Raw genomic sequence first — 22,585 nt, 5'->3', positions numbered from 1 at the left:
GCAGATCATCTGCATTCTCAGCTCTCAGAGTGGTGTCATCAGCGTAGCGCAGGTTAATGATGTTTCTTCCTCCAACTTTAAAACCACACTCATCTTCTTCCAATCCAGCTTTTCTCAGTATATGTTCAGCATATAAATTGAATAAATAAGGTGAAAGCATACAGCCTTGCCTTACTCCTTTGCCGATCTGGAATCAGTCTGTTTCACCATGTTCTGTATGGACTGTGGCTTCCTGTCCTGTGTATAGGTTTCTCATGAGAACAATTAGATGCTCTGGGAGGCCCATTTTCCTAATGATATTCCACAACTTGACATGGTCGATCCAAGCAAAGGCTTTTCTGTAGTCAATAAAGCACGTATTGACTTATTTTTGGTATTCTTTGGCTTTCTCAATTATCCAGCGTGCATCAGCAATGATGTCTCTTGTTCCTCAGCCTTTTCTGAAACCAGCTTGAACATCCCATCTGGCATTTCCCTTTCCACGTAGGGCTCTAATCTGAGTTGGATGATCCTGAGCATTATTTTGCTAGCATGTGAAATTAAGGATATTGTGCAATGGTTTGCACAATTTGTTAAGTCTCCTTTCTTTGGTATTGGTATGTAGATTGACCTCTTATAATCTGTTGGCTTCTGTATCATTCTCCAAATTTGCTGGCATACTGTGGGTAAGTAGGTAAGTAGGTAGGTAAGTAGGCAGACAGACAATTAAATAAACGTTTATTTGTTAGCTGCCCCATAACACATTGTTCTCTGGGCAGCTCACAACACAGCATTAAAACATCAAGTAAAAATGCATGAAAACACATGAAATCACAACACACATACACACCCCAAAACCCAAGTACAATACACAACAATTTTAAAACTTTTTAAAAATAAGTTTTTAAAATCAATTTAAAAAAAAAATTGAAAGGCCTGAGTGAACAAAGAGGTATTTACCTGACATCTAAAAGAACAAAGTAATGAAACCAGGCAAACTCACTGGGGAGTCTATTCTATAAATGGTCTGTAACCTCCGAAAAGGCCCTCTCCCTAGTAGCCACCCACCTCACCTCATTTGGCAAGGGCACTCGGAGCAGGACCTCTAAAGATCTTAAGGTCTGAGTTGGGACATATGGGGCAAGGTGCTCTCTCAGGTTACCCAGTCCCAAGGCTGAAGCCAGGACTTTGAATTGGGCCTGGAAATGGACTGGGAGCCAGTGCAGCTAACAAAGCACTAGCGTAATATGATCATTCAGTCCCAGTTAGGGTTGCCATATTCAAGCTCTCCAAATCTGGGTGCCCTAATTTGCATGTTGTTATACACATTAGCTGATGCACACTGTCCCATTGACTTGTATTTGCTCTGCATATCTACCAGCAATAGTTGGGGAGGATCTCTTTACCTGACCATTTACCTGAACATTAAACACCAGACTTTATATCCCAACACTTTCTAAGATACAAGTTCCATTTTTATCTCATCTAATTAGCTGTGTGTAGTCCTGTCATGGATTCCACATAAACTGCAGACTCCATTTTCCAATACCTATGTTATTTATTGGTATATAAATATGCTATTTATTGGTTTAATTTAAATATGTTCTTTATTGGTCAAGGTGAAAATGCTAGATAAGATTGGTGAAGATACCAAATCAAATCTGTTGCTGAGGAGCAGTGCTGAGTGCATTTTCATCACCACTACATTCTACAATTGACCGTACAAAACCAGCACTAGGGATTAAGGCTTTCATGCTTAAGCCTTGTCATAGTCACAATTTACATCCTGAGATAAGTACATAAAATATAATACCAAAATGACTCCTTGTGATTTGGAATACTAGTGTAGACTGGAAACGAGTAGGGGTCAGGGAGAATTCATGGTGGTTTAAAGCAAAAAAATTTTAAAAATCTATAGAAAATCAATGAAGACTACACTAAGTTTGAGATATTAATAGCAGCTGAACTTTTAAAATACACTGAACATTTCAGTTAAGGCTGCAATCCTATACACACTTACTTGGGAGGAAATCTGGTTGAAACCTATGGTACTTACTTTTAAGTAGGCATGCATAGAATGAATTGCTCTATAAAGCCAAAAACCTTAAACATTACAATATACAGATAGGCAGTGATTTACATCAAAATCAGGTTATCCTCTTTACTGCCCTGTAGTGATCCTCTGCTGACAAAAAACAAAGGCAACATTCCTCAGGGGGATTACTTATTGTGAGTGAACCTCTCCCAGCCAGCCTCCTGTGCTTCAGCTGCCTTTCTTGAAGTCCAGTGGTTGAACAGAATAGAGACTGCAGGTTTTGCTCTTTCACTCTGCTTCTATAAGTGCTAGAGCTCAGCTTTTTTAAAAAAATGAAAGCTGGGAATTCAGGCAAGTGAATGGGCTAACCGGGTGCCAGGGAACAAGCTTAAAATCTGGTAAATACAGGGAAATCTGGGGGAGATGGCAACCTTAGTCCCAGATAATAATCTTGCAGCCCTGTTTTGTATCAGCTGCAGTTTCCGGACCGTTTTCAAAGGCAGCCCCATGTACAATGCATTGCAGAAATCTAAGCAAGAGGTTACCAAAGCACGAGTAATTGTGGCCAAGCTATCTTTATCCAAGTAAGGTCACAGTTGGCGTATCAGCCAAAGCTGATAAAAGGTGCTCTAGAGTTTTCCCAGACAGCAGGCTTCACTGCAGGTTCTCTGTGTGAGGCTTTACTGTGAGTTCAAAGTTGCCCAAAAAACCAATGCAAAAAGTGGATTTTTAAAATACTGGATATAAATGGGGCTACACGCACCATCAAAAACCCAAATTGTGTGTGAAGTGCTCCCTGATAGCTTGCAGGGACTTTAGGTAAATTTGGCCGATATGTGAATGCACACCTTCATTCCAGAGGAGATGCAAACTAAAAGCCAGTTTGAAAAACTTCGAGCCACAGAGGCCACATAGTACAGGAGCATGCATAATGCCATGGGATTTTTGTGATTAAAGCAAATCACACAGTTCCCTTCAAAATACCTCAAAGAATTAGAAAAAACATGTTGACAGTCTAAGAATCTTCTCTGACTGTCGTGCTGATCTGTGAAAGTTGTTAATGAAAAATTAAATTATAGATAATAAACATTTTGCATAAGTGACTTTTACTACAAGTTTTGCATAAGGGGTTGGTTTTTTGGACAAAAATGGAACTACCTTACACCTAATTAATATTACAGCATATGAACTTGTCATCTTCTTCCTGTAGCTCATCCTCTGGATTTTCATTCTCCATCATGTGGTCACAAGAATCCTCTTAGTTCTGTCTATTTTGAGATGGACAGGAACACATGTCGCAGCAGATCAACCCTGCTTTATGACAGCTGCATCTTCCTCTCTGACATCTGGAGATAGTGCATCCACACCTCACCAATTGAAGTGCAGCCTTTGGAGCTAAGAATTGATTGGTCATTGGTATCCAGACATCCCCTTCCATATTCCAAATGTATTTTTCAGGTGATGGGATTACACGCTTCACTGTCGGATCATTATTCCAAATGATTGCTTGATGATGTGCTCATAGTATTGCGTGGTATAATACATCTCTTGTAGGTGGAAGGTTCTCAGACTGGGCTTGTTTCTTGGTGAACAGCCACTACCTTAACCTATCAGCCTGTGAGATCTGTGGGGAGAGGTGATAAAAGGAAGGAAGGAAGGAAGGAAGATTGTAGCAAAGAAGAAATTTCTGTATATAAAAAAGCAGTCTTTGGAGAAGAAACAATAGGAAATAGCCCATGATGCAGTTCTTCACTGCTGAACTAGCCTTGAGACAGCTTGGAAACAACCATTGCTAAAATACACTCAGTTCTTTGAAGGAAAAGAAAGGCTGAAATTACACGTGCATTTATAGCACTTTAACAATCACTTGGGAATCTTTCCCCACTTTAGTTAATAAGCATTCCCACCATTCACAAGTTATACTTTTCCCAGCTTAAATGTCAACATGCCTCCATCCAGCTGGAGGTTTCCCAGACTGGGGGCTTTACTGTGGGAGGAAAAGAGGTAAGTTAGGATGAGAGCATAAGCGCATATAAGTGTGTACATGCATACATACGCATAAATCAAAGTAAATTGGGGTTGTTCACGTTGCTGCTTTTTATTACAGTTGATTATGTTTCATTGTGGTATTTCAAACATTGGTTTGTTCACACAGCCAACAACCCCCTTCCCCCCGATCCATTCTACCCATTTCTGGCCAACTGGGTTGAAGAGGCCCCCACCTCCTGCTTCTGATTGTCACATTCACCTGTGCCCAGGTAGTGAAGAGAATGGGGAGGGTACATGTGTGTGTGCATGTGTGGTGCCTGCAGATTCTGCCTGAATGTAATGTTCTGTCTTTAAAATTTTAATGAGGAGGACCTTCTTATCCGCAGATTCATTATCCACGGATTCGCATATCCGTGGTCTGGTAAAAGACACCCCGACTTTGGCATACATGGGGAAAACATGCCAATCTAGCATATTCGCAGGTTGGGGTGGCTGAAAATGACTGCAGATGTCATTTCCGGATGCCATTTTGTGTTTCGGAGCCTCAAAATGGCTCCGTTTTCTTAAAGAATGAAAAAACCCCAGTGATTTTTTGGTCGATTTGGAGGTGATTTTGGGGGGCACAGAGCAACTCAGGGGACTAGCAAAGCATGGTAGGGAGCTTACCCCCCACACACACACCCCATTTGGCCGATTGTCTATCAATTTTGATCATTTTCCTAGACAGACTTTTTGAAATAAGTGAGCTGAAAGTCGAGAAGAAAATTAAATACTTGGGCGTCTGGTTGACAAACAAAAACTCTTTGTTGTTTTCAAATAATTATATTAAAATATGGAATACAGTAAAAACTGACTTGCAAAGATGGACTAGAATGAACTTATCTTTAATGGGAAGAATTTCAGTTGTGAAGATGAATGTTTTACCTAAAATGCTCTTTCTTTTTCAGACTATCCCTGTAATCAACACCTTAACTTGTTTCAAGCAATGGCAAAAGAACATAACCAAATTTGTTTGGCAAGGGAAAAGACCAAGAATTAAATTTAAAAATTTAACAGATGCTAAAGAAAGAGGTGGTCTTACCCTACCAGATTTAAGGTTGTATTTTGATGCTGTTTGTTTGACATGGTTAAAAGAATGGATAACATGAAGAAATCCCAGAATACTTGATCTGGAAGGATTTGATAGAAGGTTTGGATGGCATTCTTATTTGTGGTATGATAAAACTAAAGTGCATAAAGATTTTCTTAATCACTATGTGAGAAGGAGTCTAATGAGAGTGTGGGTAAAATATAAAAAATGGTTGGAATTTAAAACTCCATTATGGCTATCTCCAATTGAAGCTTTAGCACATAAAGAGATAAATATGCAGCCTCATTGGGGTACCTATAGGGATTTGTTATGTTTCCAAGAAAAGGGCTGTAAGTTAAAAAATCTAACTGAAGTACAAAATCTGGTTAGTAACTGGTTTCGCTACCATCAGTTAAATGAAATTTATAAGAAGGATCTTAAAGTTGGATTTGAGGATCAAATGTCGAGATTTGAGAAGGAGCTGTGTGAAAATGATGAAAAATTAGTTTCTAAGATGTATAAGCTGCTGCTTCTGGAGGAGACAAGAGATGAAGTGGTCAAAACGACTATGATAAAATGGGCTCAAGATCTGGGTCACAATATAGATATGGCAGCTTGGGGAAAATTATGGAAAATGGATTTAAAGTTTACCGCATGTTATACCTTAAAAGAAAATTATTATAAGATGATGTATAGGTGGTATTTGACACCCAAAAAATTAGCATTAATGTATAAAAATGTTCCAAACAAATGCTGGAAATGTGGACACTGTGAGGGAACTTTTTTTCATATGTGGTGGTCTTGCGGGAAGGCAAAGGCTTTCTGGGATATGATATATAATGAGTTGAAGAAAAAATTTTAAATGACATTTCCTAAGAAACCAGAATCCTTCCTGCTGGGAATAACGCAAGGAGAGTTTTCCAGAAGGAATTTAACAATCTTTATGTATGCAACCACGGTGGCTAGAATAGTATATGCACAGAAATGGAAGGATAATGAAATGCCCTCAAAAGAAGATTGGCTGATAAAAACTTTGCAATATGTTGAGATGGCAAAACTTACAGTACTGATAAGAGATGAAAACCTGGAATGTTTTAAAGAAGATTGGAAACCATTCTTACTATACTTAAAGAACTATTTTTCTAATATTGATTTTTCAGCAGAGTTTGAAATTTAGTAATAATAGCAGGTTGAGTAGAGTAAAATCAAGTCTGTAAGGTATAGGATATATGTTTTGAATTACTATAGCAATGGTTGAATTGTATAATTAGTGATTCACACAGATTGGCGAGCGGGAAGTCAACATTTGTTTAATTGGATGTAATAAGATTGTTAAGATATTGTAAAAACCAATAAAATTTTAAAAGCAGCAAAAAATTTTTGATCATTTTCCTGACAACTGGGAACCTGTAGCCCCAGGAAGCTCCAGCTACTGTATTGGAGCACTAATTCCAAACCACCTTTTCGGCCTCACTGGGGCTGGGGCCAGGGGCCATCATTATATCTAATGATATAATGGCCAGTACAGTTAATGTGATCACAGATTGTATAGGAAAATGAAGACTGCTTCAGTTTCTGATGGGGGGAAAATAAGTATATAATATAATACATACATTCCTTCCTTTGTAGAAATTAATCTGCAAATCTGAAACAGCAACTATGAAATAGTCTGGAGTTTCTAGTTGTCTCCATAAATTGATGGGCTCCACTCCTTCCTCTACTGTAGCAGCTTCCTGATGCTGGGAGGATCCTGTACCTCCACTTTGTATCTGGCTGTTTTCTCCTTGCATGTGTGCTTGCATTCCTCTTTTTCTAATAGTAAGAACTTGGGAAATACATTCCTAGGGTTGAAAACAGCTGCTAACTTCTGGACTTGAGTGTTGTCTCCTGTTCCTCCTCATCCAGAATCTGGGAAGTGATTGGAAGGAGTGAAAGAAACTCAGAGGAACACATAACAGTGTCTACAGGGGCGTAGCTAGGGGAGAGGGGGCCCGTGTTCATCCCTCTCTTGGGCGGCCCCCCAGAGTGAAAAAGACAATTAAGAAAATAGGGAGGGATGGAGCTGGAGGGCCCTCATGAGCTGGGGGCCCGTGTTCTTTGAACCCTTTTGTTCAATTATAGCTATGCCCCTGAGTGTCTATGGAGTTCTAATCAAATGAGACTGGAGTTCTCATTTAACTCAAAGGAGTTCTAATCAAGGGGACTGTAAATATGAGGTATGTGTTTTCACAACGTCTCTTTCTTGCAATTTTTTTGGAGAGGAGAGCTGGTCTTGTGGTAGCAAGCATGACTTGTCCCCATAGCTAAGCAGGGTCTGCCCTGGTTGCATATGAATGGGAGACTTGATGTGTGAGCACTGCAAGATATTCCCCTCAGGGGATGGAGCCGCTCTGGGAAGAGCAGAAGGTTTCAAGTTCCCTCCCTGGCTTCTCCAAGATAGGGCTGAGAGAGATTCCTGCCTGCAACCTTGGAGAAGCCGCTGCCAGTCTGTGAAGACAATACTGAGCTAGATAGACCAATGGTCTGTCTCAGTATATGGCCGATTCCTATGTTCCTATGGGGGTGAGAAGCTTCCTTCTGGAATGGAAGGACTTTCCATTCATACTGTCACCTGGTTAAAATATAATTTTCTGATGGTGTCCTTGTGCAAGTACACCAGTATACCAGAACACCAGTACACTAGAGCAACTGGAAGATCTACTAGATCACTATTTCATTAAAGAGGATATCTCATGGAAGAATGCCCTCTCCCCATTCCCTAGACATCAGGGAACTGTTATTACTTCTTTCTCCATTTATGAACGGAAACATTGCTGGATTGCTCTACTGCACTGCTGTTCTTGCACAAGAACACAATGGAGGTGTTGTTGTTGTTGTTGTTGAAGGATAAACTTGGTTTAAGGATAACCAAGTGGAAGGGAACATGGGCTTCCTGACCCCCTCAAGGCTCCCCCAAACTGATTTTTCTGTGTACTAGGCATATAATCTCCCCGTCGCCTGTATCCCCCCCACCCACAGAGTGTGACACCTGCTATGGATTTTGCAGTAGCCAGACCTTCCCTTTGTTCTAGTGCACTGTTGTTAAAGAGCTAGAACACTGGGAATTAAAAAACAAACAAACACAATCAGTATTAGATGGGGCTCTGGACCAGAAGTAGACTGCAGGGCACAGGAAGCAAGTTTGCCCAGGAGTGAAATTGAAATGGTGGAATTGAATGGAGCCAATGTTCCCCCAAGTCACTCTCAGGCAGGTAGTCACACCTTCATCTTAGGAACATAGGAAGCTGCCATATACTGAGTCAGACCATAACTCAGTATTGTCTTCTCAGATTGGCAGCGGCTTCTCCAAGGTTGCAGGCAAGAATCTCTCTCAGTCCTATCTTGGAGAAGCCAGGGAGGGAACTGGGAACCTTCTGCTCTTCCTAGAACTGCTCCATCCCCTGAAAGGAATAACTTACAGTGCTCACACTTCTAGTCTCCCATTTATATGCAACCAGGGTGGACCCTGCTTAGTTAATGGGACAAGTCATGCCTGCTACCACAAGACCAGCTCTCTTCCTTTCACTTTATCCACAGCATCTCTCCATATGGAGCAGCCCAAAAAATGCCGAAGTATCCCACACTGCTGTTTTCAACACTCTCCCAAAGTGCAACTTTTAAAATATGCTTATATTGCTTATTAAGGACGAATTGCCATGAAAAGAGCTGTTGGCTGTATGAATGACACATATGAACATATTGAAGTCACTGTAAATCCCTCCTCATATGAACTCCGCCCACCCCCCCGTGTAGTGAAGCAGGAGTAAATTGCCTTTTGGAAACCCTCCGTGGAGAGAAGCAGAAAGGATAACTAATTAGTTTGTTTCCAGCTACATAATTATGAACATGAAAGAAAACAAGATACCTGTCAGCATTTAATATATAGAGAGGAGGAGATATCTTCAGGAAACCAAAGTCTGTACCAGGTGAGTGTGGTAGCTTCTGATGCTCTTGCTGTACTCCTTTTCCCTTTACTGGACTTGTGATCACTCTCCCTCATTTCTGTTTTTTTTCTACAAGAACTCTGCAAATTGAATTTGTTGCAACAGGATCCATCATTAGGGAGGCAAAGATATGGTGGCACTGTTTTTAAAAATATATATAAAGTTTGTTAATAGTGACCACAAGTGCTACTTCCATACAGGAAGGTTAAAACGTTTTATAATAAGCATTTTATTACACACTACTTTGAGTATTTTTGTGTGTATAAAAGCAGTTTATTGATTTAATAAATGAACAAGTTAGATAAACATGAAGTTGACCCATCTGGCTTCGTGTTGCCTGCACTGATAGACAACAGGTCTCCAGGGAGACAGACAAGGGCTTTCCCCAGCCCGCTCTAGAGATGACAAGGACTGAACCTACAGGTTTCTGCATGCAAAACACGTGCTTCTCCCCTGAGCTACAACCCCTCCTTGAATGTAAAAAGCCATTGCCAGATATGCAGATCTCTATTGGGAAATGCTGCATAGAGGACAAAGCGTGCTTCAGACCAAACACTTTTGTTCACAGGTGACTCAAAGGTAACAGGAAAGTTGAAATGTGATTATAAACCCACCTGCTTGCACAGTCATCTATTTAAAAAACCCACTACAAGCATGAAGCTCCCTTTCTTTGTCTTTCACAAATACACATCACTCACTTGGGAGAGTCTCAAAAGCAGTTTCAAAAGAATGTGTTAAATCAGTCCAAGAGTAACAAGTAAATAACAGAACAAGCTGCAAACCAAAAAAGCACATGGGGTTCTCGTAGACTCTTTGGGGCCATTCACATGACCAGGCGGGTGGGGGAGCAGGCAGGCAGGGGGGAAGCTGCACAAATCTGACCTTCCCCCGACGATCCATTAAATGTTGCTGGGAGCGTAAACCGCGCTCCCAGATGATCCATCACTGCGCCAGGCAGTGCGGAGCTCAGGAAGCTGGGACGACACATCCCAGCTTCCACGTATCCCACAATGCACCACATGCCAAGCACAGTGCTTTGGGGGATTCCCCAAGGAGAGAAGCACTAAAATAACTGAGCTAGGCAGCGCTGCCCCGCCAGGATCGGGCCTGATCCCAGTGGTTCTCATGTGCAGCCTAACCAGACACATTAAAGAGGCACAGCCTCTTTGAGTAAGATTGCCAATTCGGATTGAAGCTATTTCTGAAGATTCCACACACACACACCCCACACACAAATTTTCCCAATATCAAGCCATTAACAACTCCAGGATTACTTTCAACAGTAACGTGGTCGTTGATGCTGATTCCTGGACTCTCCTGGACAATTCTGGAGGGTTGGCAGGCAACCCTATCTTTAAGTGTCCCCTTCCAGCCCTGCCATCAAGAGGTGGAAATGAAGCATTGCTAGAGAGAGAGGGATCATTCTCCTCTCATTGACCCTACCATTATCTCATCAGGATGCAATTGATAATGGTGGAAAGGAGCCCTGAGAAAGTAACCTTTTACAAAAATCACTATGTCCCAACTTGGGGGCAAGAGAATAAACGACTCCCTCAACTTGAAAAACATGAGAACAAATAACAGATAATCAAGAAGAACTTAGAATTTTAAAAATATTTCTCCTCCTTGTCACCCTAGCGACATTGCTTGCAGTCACCATGGAAACCCAAGGCATTGGTGGGATGGGGGGGGTAGTATCACAGAGAAAGAGAGAGAGACAGTAGCAGCATCTTGGATTATTTTAGGAGGCAGGGAGACACCTGGAGTGAGGCTTTTCAAGCTTTATTTTGCAGCAGAGGAGGTGGGGGGATGAGGAGGTTTATTTTTAATTGTTCCCACTTCATGTGCCAACATTTTCTTTTTCTGTTATTCCGAATTTGGAAGCCTCTTCCCCCTTCTTTCAAGCCTTTCTTCACCCACATCCTCCCTCAGCCATTTTGATAGCACATGGATGTCACATTGGGAGGATTTTTCCCATTGCTCATTCTTTTGCTACTCTTCTTATTTAAGGCCCCAGCCTGGTGAAAATGGCAATAGACATCTCCTCTTAGGATGTATCTGCATGGTGGTTTTGAAGATATCAGTATGTGCCTTACTGTTTAACTTGTATTGATCTCTCCTGCCAGTCTGAACTGCAGGCGGCAGTTGTGACTCTGATGCTGCAGACTACAGTGCCTCTCATTTGGGTTTACCAACTTTTAACCTAGTTGCATGTCTAGCAGAGGTTCACCAGGTGAAGCGTTGCTTGGCACTGAGATGTAGTGAGGGAGAAATTGTCACCCGATGAATATCTGCTTGTTTCTCAGTTGTTTAGGCCCTGCCCTCCCGAAGTTGGCAACTATTCACACATTAAGGCTGTTCTCATGAGCAGCATAACCCAGGCTAGGGTAGCCCAGCCTGGGTTAGGCTGCTTGTGTGCAGCGCCAGGATCTGCGCAGATCCCGATGCTGCCCACCCACTTAACCCCACGTTTAAGCCTGGCCTTTAGCCAAGGTTAAGGCCACAAGCGCGCCCTTATCCCTGGTGCCAGGATCGTGTGTGCGCTTAGGCTGCTTGCCTAAGCACACACACTTGAACTCCCATCATCCCCAGCCACAATGGAAATGACGGGATGATGGGAGTTGTAGTCCATCAACATCTGGGGGCCCAAGGTTAAGAAACCCTGGCTTATTGTATTGCCCCCTTTCTTTGTTTCAACAGAGCACAGAAGTGCTGAACAAAGAACATAGGAAACCTTTAGAAGCATCCCTACTTTTACTAGGCCCTGGGCATTCAGGGTGACTAGATGCAGTGCAGAGGACAGCACTCCTCAACCTTTCTGAGCTGTACTGAAGAGGGACTTTCACCGGGTTCAACTCTTCTCAGCCTTGCAGCACTGTGGCTGTCATGCTGAAATTCTGCTGAAATTCTCTCTTCTAGTCAACTATGAATGGGACAGAGTTCCTATCTCTGTTGATTATGTCTGGCCACTCTGAATCTTCACCCCTAATTCTGGCCGGCAGAATCCAAAGTCCTTAGTCAGAACTAATTCACACAACATCTACATTGCTTTGTGTTTGTGGTAGTAAAACTTCGAATACAGATGAGCTGAGCTGAGCTGTTGCGCTAGTGTGGAATGCTCATTAACATTCCAGGTATGCAAATAACAAAGCTGTCAGAAAGTCTGCAGTAGACAGGTATGCTGCTTGAGAGACTGGCTTAGAATCTGAACGGCTAAAGAAAGTGAGACAAGGTAGATAGGTCTGTGAAGGGAGAGCAAGTTGTCAGTTTGGTTGGGATTAAATCTCATTCAGGTCTTAGGGGACAGTACAGTAGTAGTTTTTCTGAGGCCCTGGGAGACAGGCAAGTTAAGGGTCAGGGAGTCCAGGCGGTTAGAAGAAGGACATGGTGGTAGATTGAGAAATGTGCAGGAGAGAAAGGGAACTGAGGTGAGTAGGGGCTAATGGGGAGGGGAGGCTCTGAAGAAACCTCACCGTGTGAATGGACTGCAAGGAATGGGTGAGCTGGGCAGGGGGACAGAAAGGTATGCTTGGGAGACTGGCTTAGCATCTGAGTGGCTAAAGAGCTATCTGGGTGACTCCGGGCCAGTCACTTCTCTCTCAGCCTAACCTACTTCACAGGGTTGTTGTTAGGAGAAACTTAAGTATGTCAAGCGGGATATAAAATGATGATGATGATGATGATGATGATGATGATGATGATGATGAAGCAACTTGTTTTTGGCTTAAACACCTAACAAGCCTTCAAAAACAACTATCAAAACAGTTCAATCACATTTTGCAAGGAGGTGATATTGAACAATAGCTAACAACTGGCAAAACTCATCTCATAATGAAAGAGCCAGCAAAAGATGCAGTTCCAAGTAATTATAGACCGATAACCTGCCTGCCAACCATGTTCAAATTATTAACTGGAATAATAGCAGATGAAGTAATGCAACACTTATTAACTAATAAGCAGCTTCCAGTTGAACAGAAGAGAAATTGCCCGAACACCAGAGGCACAAAAGATCAGCTGGTGATTGACAAAATGATTTTTAGAAAATTGCAAGAGAAGAAAAACAAATCTAACTGTTGCATGGATTGACTACAAGAAGGCCTTCAACTCACTGCCTCATACATGGGTACTAAAATGTTTAGAAACAACTGGTGTCAGCAAAAACATTCAGATATTTATTTTTAAAAAGCAATGAGCATGTGGAGTACACAGTTAACAATCAATGGCAAGAAACTTGGACAGGTTAGCATTAGAAGAGGTATTTTCCAAGGGGACTCACTATCCCCTCTAATGTTTGTAATCACCATGACTCCACTTTCACAAATACTAAACAAAACAGGCCTCGGATACCAAACATCTAAAACATCAAGTAAAATAAACCATCTGCTCTACATGGATGATTTGAAGTTGTATGGAAAGTCCCAATCAAAAATCGAATCACTGCTAAACACTGTCTGTATATTCAGTAGCGATGTAGCAATGGATTTTGGACTAGACAAGTGTGCTGCATTGATAATGAACAGAGGAAAAATAACAAAAAGAGAAGGAATAGAACTGTCCAATGGAAGCAACATCAAGAACCTGGAAGAGAAAGAACATTACAAATACTTGGGCATTCTCCAGGCTGATAACATCACACACACTGAAGTTAAAAGAAAAATTGGGAGTGAATACATCAGGAGAGTTAGAAAAATCCTACAGTCCAAACTCAATGCGGGAACACCATACAAGCCATAAACTCCTGGGCTATACCTATTATCAGATACAGTGCAGGAATAATAGACTGGACCCAGGCAGAGATAGAGACGTTAGATCATAAGACCAGGAAAATCATGACCATCAATCATGCTCTGCACCCCCGCAGTGATGTCGATAGGCTATACCTCCTTCACAGCTCAGGTGGAAGAGGAATGCTGCAAGTCCATCCAACAGTAGAGGAGAAGAAAAGAGGCTTTGAAGAATATATCAAGGAAAGTGAAGAAGATGCACTTAAAATGGTCAATAAGGAGAAACTATTCAACACCAATGAAACAAAGCAGGCCTACAAGAAAGAACAAGTCAAGAACCGAGCAGAAAAATGGAAAAATAAGCCACTGCATAGTCAATATTTGAACAATATAAGTGGAAAATCAAACATCATCAAGACCTGGCAATGGCTTAAGAATGACAACTTGAAGAAAGAAACAGAGGGTTTAATATTGGATGCGCAAGAACAGGCACTAAGAACAAATGCAATAAGAGCAAAAGTTGAAAAATCAACAACAAACAGCAAGTGCCACCTTTGTAAAGAAGCAGATGAAACAGTGGGCCACTAATCAGCTGTTGTAAAAAGATCGCACAGACTGACTACTAACAAAGGCATGACAAGGTAGCAGGGATGATACACTGGAACATCCGCAAAAAATACAAGCTACCTGTAGCCAAACACTGGTGGGACCATAAAATTGAAAAAGTTGAAGAAAATGAAGATGTAAAAATATTATGGGACTTCCGACTACAAACAGACAAACATCTGCCACACCATACACCAGATATAACTGTAGTCGAGAAGAAAGTAAAACAAGTCAAAATATTAGACATAGCAATACCAGGGGATAGCAGAATAGAAGAAAAAGAAATAGAAAAAATCACAAAATACAAAGATCTACAAATTGTAATTGAAAGGATGTGGCAGAAGAAGACCAAAATAATCCCAGTGGTAATTGGCGCCCTGGGTGCAGTTCCAAAAGACCTTGAAGAGCACCGCAACACCATAGGGGCCACAGAAATCACCATCAGCCAATTACAAAAAGAAACTTTACTGGGAACAGCCTATATTCTGCGACGACATCTATAATAATAACAGCAACAACACTGATAATAAAATTCAGCCACCCCAGGTCCTTGGGAAGGACTCGATGTCTGGATAAAACAAACCAGTCAATAACACCTGTCTGACTATGTAAATAAATAATAAAGTGGGACAAGGTAGGTAGTGGTGGACTGAAAAGCAGCAGCTTGAGAAAATGATGGCTCGTGAAGACATGGAGTGGACAAAAGAAGCCAAGGAGAAAGTAAGAGAAGGGGGTCGTAGCTGTTACTGTAGCACTGAAATCTGGAAAGCCTACAGGGACACCAAAAGGCCAAGAAGCAGGCCTGGGGACTGAAATGCACATATTTTTTTCAAACCAATCAGCCAGTTATTTGACTGCAGGTTTCTAGTCCCTAGAAATCTGTTATAAGCAGTTTTCATCCAGCCAGCTCCGCACAAAGTTAGTCATCAAAACACCGAGTGAGTGTTGGCCGTGGAAAATTCTGATGAAGGCTGGATACAGTAATTAATTAATAAGAGGGATTTTATAAGAGAACCAACTTGGGTTTTGTAAGGTGCCAGGAGCGGCCTTGAGCCCATGCTTTACTTTCTGCACCACCAATGTTCTGCCTTCCGTACAAACCTGGCTCAGTGTTTCAGTGCAAGGGTGCCATCTAGGCTGCAGTAAGGGTCAGCTTTAGAGCCTTAGCCTCAGAGCTGCATATCACAAGGTCCTTGCTTCTGGCCTCTCAAATCCTGTTCTTGCCTGCCCCGGCCAATCTTCCAGCCAATGTGGCTTGTGTCCTCAGCAAAATAATAATAATATATGCTATTTCTATGGTTCTTTTTGAGTGTGCAAGGTGCTTCACATTATCTTGTTGAAAGCTTTACAAACCACCCTGTAATCAAGTATTATTATTGTTCCCATACGGCAGCTGGGAAACTGAGGCTGAAGGGATGGGGCTTGCGTAAGGCCACCTAGTGAGCTCATGGCTGAAATGAGATTTGAATCAGGGAAGTCTAAATTCAAAAGCTCTATCTCGGAGTCTTAATTTACACAGCCCAGTCTTGGAGAGCTTGCTCTCAATATGTTCAAAAAGCACCCTAAGCTGAAAATATCTAATAGATTGGGAACAACAGTGGTCACATGCAGTGTTTCCTCTAACAGGGATTCCCAGATGTTGTTGACTACAACTCCCAGCATCCCCAGCTGCAACGGCCTTTGGTTGGGGATGATGGGAGTTGTAGTCAACAACATCTGGGAATTCCTGTTAGAGGGAACCCTGGTCAGAATGATATGATAGTTTATATCTCAGGTTAACACACATGACTTATATTTTGATGCAGATAGAAAATAAACCAATAATTTTTCCAAACTGATATAATGTGGTTGCATTATGGCACAGCGGGGAGATACTTGACTAAGAAGCAGAAGGTTGCCGGTTAGAATCCCTGCTGGTACTACCATATCGGGCAGCAGTGATATAGGAAGATGCTGAAAGGCATCATCTCATACTGCGCGGGAGGAGGCAATGGTAAACCCCTCCTGTATTCTACCAAAGAAAACCACAGGGCTCTGTGGGCGCCAGGAGTCGAAATCGACTTGACTGCACACTTTACCTTATTATGGAGGGTGCTACTGCTTTACATTCTTTCTGTAAAGCAAAAAAAATTCTGTAAATTTTTTCTGTATTTTTCTGATATATATATATATATATATATATATATATATATATATATATATATATATATTTTCCTCTGAGGCATACCTGTCGCTAATCCCATTCATGGCAACTCTCGCGAGAGTTCGCAAGCAGCTGCTCGGATAGCAATGGGGACGGGGGAGAAAACAGTGATGGTGGCCGGCAGTGGGCTGGTCGGCGGACAAAAGGAGGCAGCAGGTGGGCGGGAGGAGGTGGCCACTGGTGGGAGTTGGCAGGAGGTGGCCAGCAGCTGGGAGGAGGTGGCCGGCCAGCAGGGAAAATAAGGTCCGGTGCGGAGGGGGGGGAGAGAGAGAAAAACTCTGCAGCAAACTAGAGGCACAGATGCTCTGCATCTGGCCCAGCTAGTTTAGAATTATTTTATGTATACACAGCCGGTGGGTGCCATAATTAGGATATTATCTTATCCATCTTATCTATTTATTATTTTTCTGTGTAAATCGCCCTGAGCCATTTTTGGAAGGGCGGTATAGAAATCGAACGAATGAATGAATATGCCAGCAGGGGTCACTGCCTAGAATACAGCTTGGGAGAGAGGGAGGGAAGGAGGGCCGGTAGGGATCGAGTAAGAAAATTAATTTGTCTTTCAACTGAGTTTCCACTGAGGTGTTATGCTTGTGTTTGGGCTCCTTCTACTTTAGGCTGCAGGTGGGGGCTCACTCTGAATGCTCCTCCATATCCCCCCACCCCCGACCCCAAAGCCTTTCTCCTCAACATCTAGTTTTTATGTGAAGGAAATTTTGGTGGGGAGCATCCAGCCACAAAGCCCCAACCTGTAGTCTGTATAGTAGTGCAGCCCAGACAGAGTTTTACACCATCTCAGCGAAAACTACACCGGACTGTGAAGGAAAGTGGTCATAACCAGTTTCTTGTTTGCTGTGGGTGGAAGCCGGAGCACTGCCTGCTTCCCCACTTCAGTTTATTGGAAACAATCGGGTTTTCAAAATACAAAATAGCTTCAGGTTCACAGAATTGAAATGAAGGGTTAAAGAGCTGTCACTTTGGCTGAAAAATTGAAAAGGAGGGGCCGGGCTGGGGTGGGGACATACACACACACACACACATTCTGTCCAGGGTGCAGAAATGTCTAATTAAGACCTTGTAAATGGCCAATATTTACTTTTTAACAGACACTGAGCAGTGAGAGAGGGCTGCATGGTTTGCGAGGAGGGAGCCCTGAAGAGCTCACCTCCTCGCAGATCATCATTCCGCCTTCCCTGGGTGGGCAGACCGTCTGCCCACACGAGCACTGGCTGCTGCCAGCTGCTCAGCGGGTCGGGGTGCCGGGATGCATTGCCCCATGTCGCCCTGCCCAAGAATGCAAGTGCAGTGGGGATTATGGGGATCCCCCTCCCCTCCCTGAGTCTGCTAGCCATGGCTGCTTGCAGCCACAGGCTGACAAATGGTCGTAAAAAGAAGGGAGGCTTGTTTTTGTTAAAAGGGAGGCTTCATAGGCGGGTTTGCCATCGTGGTGCTACCGGGATCGGCACACACGTGCATGCAAAAATAGGCTGGGCTCCCTTAGCCCGGTTCTGCACGTGCATGTGAATAGCCTCATGATTATAAAGCTCATTTCATGTTGTAGGTCCTGGTAAGGCTTTCCCCCCATTTTTATCGTTGGGAACCATTTTAAAATTTCCCCTTCCGCCCCCACCCCCTTGTGTGTTATTTGTGATTGCCCACATTACATGGTTCCTCCAGCTCTTTCAAAAGGATCTGTGGTTGTGCCATGCTCCTTCACACTCACTGAGCTCCTGGAAAGCTGTGGGGGGAGGAACACATGTGCAGGCTGAGAGACAGGGGGAAGGTATATGAGTCCTAATAATGGACTCGCCCTGGGAGGTTGCTCAGAAGGGAGCCTCGGCTGCCACAGAGTCAGACGCACACTGATTGTGTTGCCATGACATCAATGGCCTAGCTCACAGAGTTAGCAGGATATCCTATTGGCTAGGCCAAAGTCATTATTAGGGCTACTTTGGCCAGAGCTCCCATGGAGTGGTGTGGTGGTGTTGTTTTTGGTAGGGTTGTGCGTTTTGGTTTTTCCTGTTTTGTTTTTGGCCTGAATCCGAAACACCCCCGTTTTGTTCTTTGTTCGAAACCAGCCAATCCGAAACACCCCAATTTTGTTCTTTGTTCGAAATTGCAAAATCTGAAATGTTTTGGATTTTTAAAAATGGCCCCAGGGAAAAACTAGTGGGTGGGGGTGGTAGTGCCCAATGGGTGGAATCAGGCAAAGGGCTGGGTTTTGGTGAATTTTTGAAGTACTGTATAGGATTTTTCCCATAGGGAAGAATGGAGGTTTTAGCAAAAGTATAGCTTCATGTTGGGGGGAAAGGGGTGGCCCAGAGCAGAGTAGGGTGGGTGGTAGTGCCCAGTAGGGGCAAGGAAGCTGCCAGAATTATTTCAAAGGAACTGGGCAGAAGGCTGATTTTTAAAGATGTAATGTAGTTTGCGAGTCTGTAAAGTTCTTCCCCATAGGGAATGATGGACCTCCATAATTCCTGCCCCATAACTGCACTTGGGGGGCACCAGGGTGGCCCAGAGCGAGTGGTGGTGTAGACCACATAGGGTGCCAAACACCCCCATGGGTTGCTAACCCATGGGGTACTGGGTTCTGTTGTTTCTGAGATGTTTTGAGTGTAGATTCAGATTCTCTGGTAGCATATGAGAGTGGATTCATGGTTTGTCATTGAAAATCTCATATGCTACCAGAGAATCTACACTCAGAACACCTCAGAAACAGAAGAAACCAGCACCCCATGGGTTAGCAACCCATGGGGGCAGGTGGCACCCTATGTGCACTACACCACCACTCACTCCTGGCCACCCCAGTGCCCCCCAGGTGGAGTTATGGGTCTGCTGAAACCTCCATTATTCCCGGGGGGGGGACGTTAAAGAAGCGTAAACTTCCAACAATTCCTAAGAAATCAGCCCTTTGCCTTATTCCTTTAGAATCTGGGTTGTGGCAGGCACCCCTTGGGGCACTGCCACCCAACCCACTATTTTGCCCCTAAGGCCCCCTATCCAGAGGCATAACTAGGGAAAACGGCGCCCAGGGCAAGCACTGAAATTGCGCCCCCCCCCATACATCTGACTGACACACGTTTCAGAAATCGTCCTTACTGCATGAAAACCCTCATTCGAACTCTTCCGCTGCCTGCCTCGTTCGCCTCCAATCCCTGCCGGAGCCTCCCCCAGTCCCTTGATCACGGCCTCGCGGGGAGCCGCCGAGTAGAGCGCGGTGGTAGCAGCAGCAAAGCGGAGGGCTGAGAAGAAGCGGCTTGCCAGAGAGCCCTTGCAGGGCGGCGGGGCCGCTTGACCCGGGCGGCACATGGCGTCCAGCCTGCCTGCCTCTCTGCCGCGGGGAGTGCTCCTATTCCCCAGGGTGGGAGGGAGGGTAAGAGGGTGCAGAGCGGCAGCAGCCGCTTGGATGGAGGTGAGGAGGGAGGGATTTGCTGGATCTCGCCAGGAGGAGTCGGTGTCGAGCGGGCACGTAGTAGAGCCTCCCTACCTCTCCCTCCGTTTATCTTTTCGGCGGATCCACACGCAGGGACCTCCTCCCTTTGAATACACTGAGTCTGGCGCTCCAGCGCCAGACAGGACCTCTCGCCGTCACCTCTTCTCCACGAGTCCGTGCCAGGAAGATCCACCCGCTCTTTTTCCCCACGCTCGGTCCTCACTCTTGCTTCCTCCTCCTCGCCCCGTGCAGGGAGGGCGGCCCGGGACTCCCGCCGCCGCCACCTCCTTCTCCTCCTTTCCCCTCCGCTGGGCTGCCAGGAGGCTGGGTACTTTAGCCATGCCCCCAGCGGGGGCTCTCTGGGACTCATCCCTCCAGTAGCGCGCTTCCCCGCTTCAGAGGGGCAGGAAAAAGGTGCCTGCCAGCTTCTACGGCTGGCTGGCTGCTGCTTTTTTCCTGAAGCCGGATAGGACTCCCCTCTCCTGCTGCGGCGGCGGCGGAGTCATCAGCCAGCAGCCAATGGTGGGAGAGCGCCCACCCCGCCCAGCAAGTGACTGGCAAGTCGCACCTGCACCGAGGGGGGGGAGGGGCGCCGCCGCCGACCGGGACTCAAATTTTTTTTAAAAAAAAAATTTTCAGGAAAGGGAGGGGATTGGCAGGGGCACTTTTTGGCGCCCCCTGCCAAGTGGCGCCCGGGGCACGTGCCCCCCCTGCCCCCCCTATCGTTACGCCTCTGCCCCTATCTGCCCCGAATCTGCCCCAAAGACATTTCAACTTCAGAATGTTTTTAAAAATCAGCCCCTCTCCCAATTCCTTTGGAATCTGGGTGGCAGCAGGCACCCATTGGGGCACTACCACCTGAACCACTCTTCTGCCCCTAAAGCCCCCTTTCTGCCCCCAATCCACCCCAAATAACATCAACATCACACATCAACAACAGCAGAGCTTTGAAAAAAATCAGGCAGATTTCCAAAGGTCATGCACATCCACATCCCACCCGCCCGAAATGCAATTGATCTACACACAACAGTGTGAAACAACAACAATGAAATGTACACTGCCCAAACTGGCCAATGAGGGTAAAATTTACCCTTAAATTTGCTGAAAATGAATAAGGAGGCAATTGCCAGCAGATCAGCCCATGCTTTCGCTGGCCAATCTGTGGGCTGCAAGGGCTGGAAATTCAAACAGATTTCAAAACTCAAAATGGAGACTGAAGGAGAAAGACTTTTTGCTATTGCAAAATGGAGTTCCAAAACAGCCGAAACAACAAAACATTTTGTATCCGAAACAAGGATGTTTTGTTTTGGCTACAAAATTTTCTGTTTTGAGGATTGGGTGTTTTGTTTTGGCTACAAAACAGCCGAAATGGCCTGTTTTGTGCACAAAACGTTTTGTATCCAAAATGAAACGCACATCCCTAGTTTTTGGCTAGATCTATTCTAGAAGTTTCTACACGTTGTTCTATGGGGTAAATGCTTGGCAATAAGTACTGGTACAGACCTTCCAAACAAGTGATGACAGGATATTTTTAGCTTTCAATGTAATGTGGGGAGCAAGCAAGAACACACTTTTCCCTAATGGGGAGACCATGTCTTACAATAGTTTGTGCAGGAAAATCAATACAGCTGAGAGGAGAAGCAGGGGATGTGGCATAGGGTAGAGCACAATTCCACTGTCAGTTTTTCCAAAACACTGAGTGCAGCAAGCAACTCTCACAAAACCAGGTCCAAACCCCTAACTAAAAGGGCCCTAACACCTGCCCCACCCCAAGATCCCTCTCCTGGTTCATCACCGACAGCTCAGATCTCATCAGCATATACTTGAAGTTGGGATTTTTTGTCCCAATGTGCATCACTTTACACTTGCCAACATTGAACCGCATTTACCACTTTGAGTGGGAGACAAAGTGGCAGAAGAGGGCAACCAAGATGATCAGGGGCCTAGAGCACCTTTCTTATGAGGCACGGCTACAACACCTGGGGCTTTTTAGTTTAGAAAAAAGACGACTGTGAGGAGACATGATAGAGTTCTATAAAGTCATGCATGGTGTGGAGAAAGAGGATAGAGATAAATTCTTATCCCTCTCACATAACACTAGAACCAGGGGTCATCCCATGAAATTGATTGCCAGGAAATTGATTGATAGGACCAAAAACAGAAGTACTTTTTCACACAACCTATAATCAACTTGTGGAATTCTCTGCCACAAGATGTGAAGACAGCCAACAACCTGGATGGCTTTAAGAGGGGCTTAGATAACTTCATGGAGAAGAGATCTATCAACGGCTACTAGTTGGAGGGCTGTAGGCCACCTCCAGCCTCAAAGGCAAGATGCCTCTGAGTACCAGTTGCAGGGGAGTGATAGCAGGAGAGAGGGCATGCCCTCAACTCCTGCCTGTGGCTTCCAGCGGCATCTGGTGGGCCACTGTGTGAAACAGGATGCTGGACTAGATGGGCTTGGGCCTCATCCAGCAGGGCTGTTCTTACGTTCTTCTGTTATGTTCAGGCTGCTAGTGTCAACTATGGGCAAATTGTCATGCCATGTAAAAAGGAAACTGAGC

General features: G+C 44.3%; 1 long non-coding RNA gene across 3 annotated transcripts; it reads right to left on the bottom strand.

Moving 5' to 3' along the window:
• Positions 1 to 700: 700 nt before the first annotated feature.
• LOC128328331 (uncharacterized) lies at positions 701 to 20,519 on the bottom strand. 3 transcript variants are annotated; one of them, XR_008309143.1, is made up of 4 exons: positions 20,076 to 20,519; positions 8,977 to 9,135; positions 6,686 to 6,980; positions 701 to 3,638 (listed from the first exon to the last, which is right to left on the bottom strand). It is a non-coding gene; the product is annotated as an uncharacterized LOC128328331 (long non-coding RNA). The 3 variants fall into 3 exon arrangements; XR_008309142.1 differs by having other exon boundaries at positions 701 to 6,980; XR_008309144.1 differs by lacking the exon at positions 20,076 to 20,519 and adding an exon at positions 19,688 to 19,876 and having other exon boundaries at positions 701 to 6,980.
• Between the last annotated feature and the right edge of the window lie 2,066 nt (positions 20,520 to 22,585).

This window comes from Hemicordylus capensis, chromosome 5, assembly GCF_027244095.1.
Source record: "Hemicordylus capensis ecotype Gifberg chromosome 5, rHemCap1.1.pri, whole genome shotgun sequence".
Lineage (NCBI taxonomy): Eukaryota > Metazoa > Chordata > Lepidosauria > Squamata > Cordylidae > Hemicordylus > Hemicordylus capensis.
The sequence above is the reverse complement of the archived record's forward strand: the minus strand, read 5'-3'. Positions and strand labels throughout refer to the sequence as shown.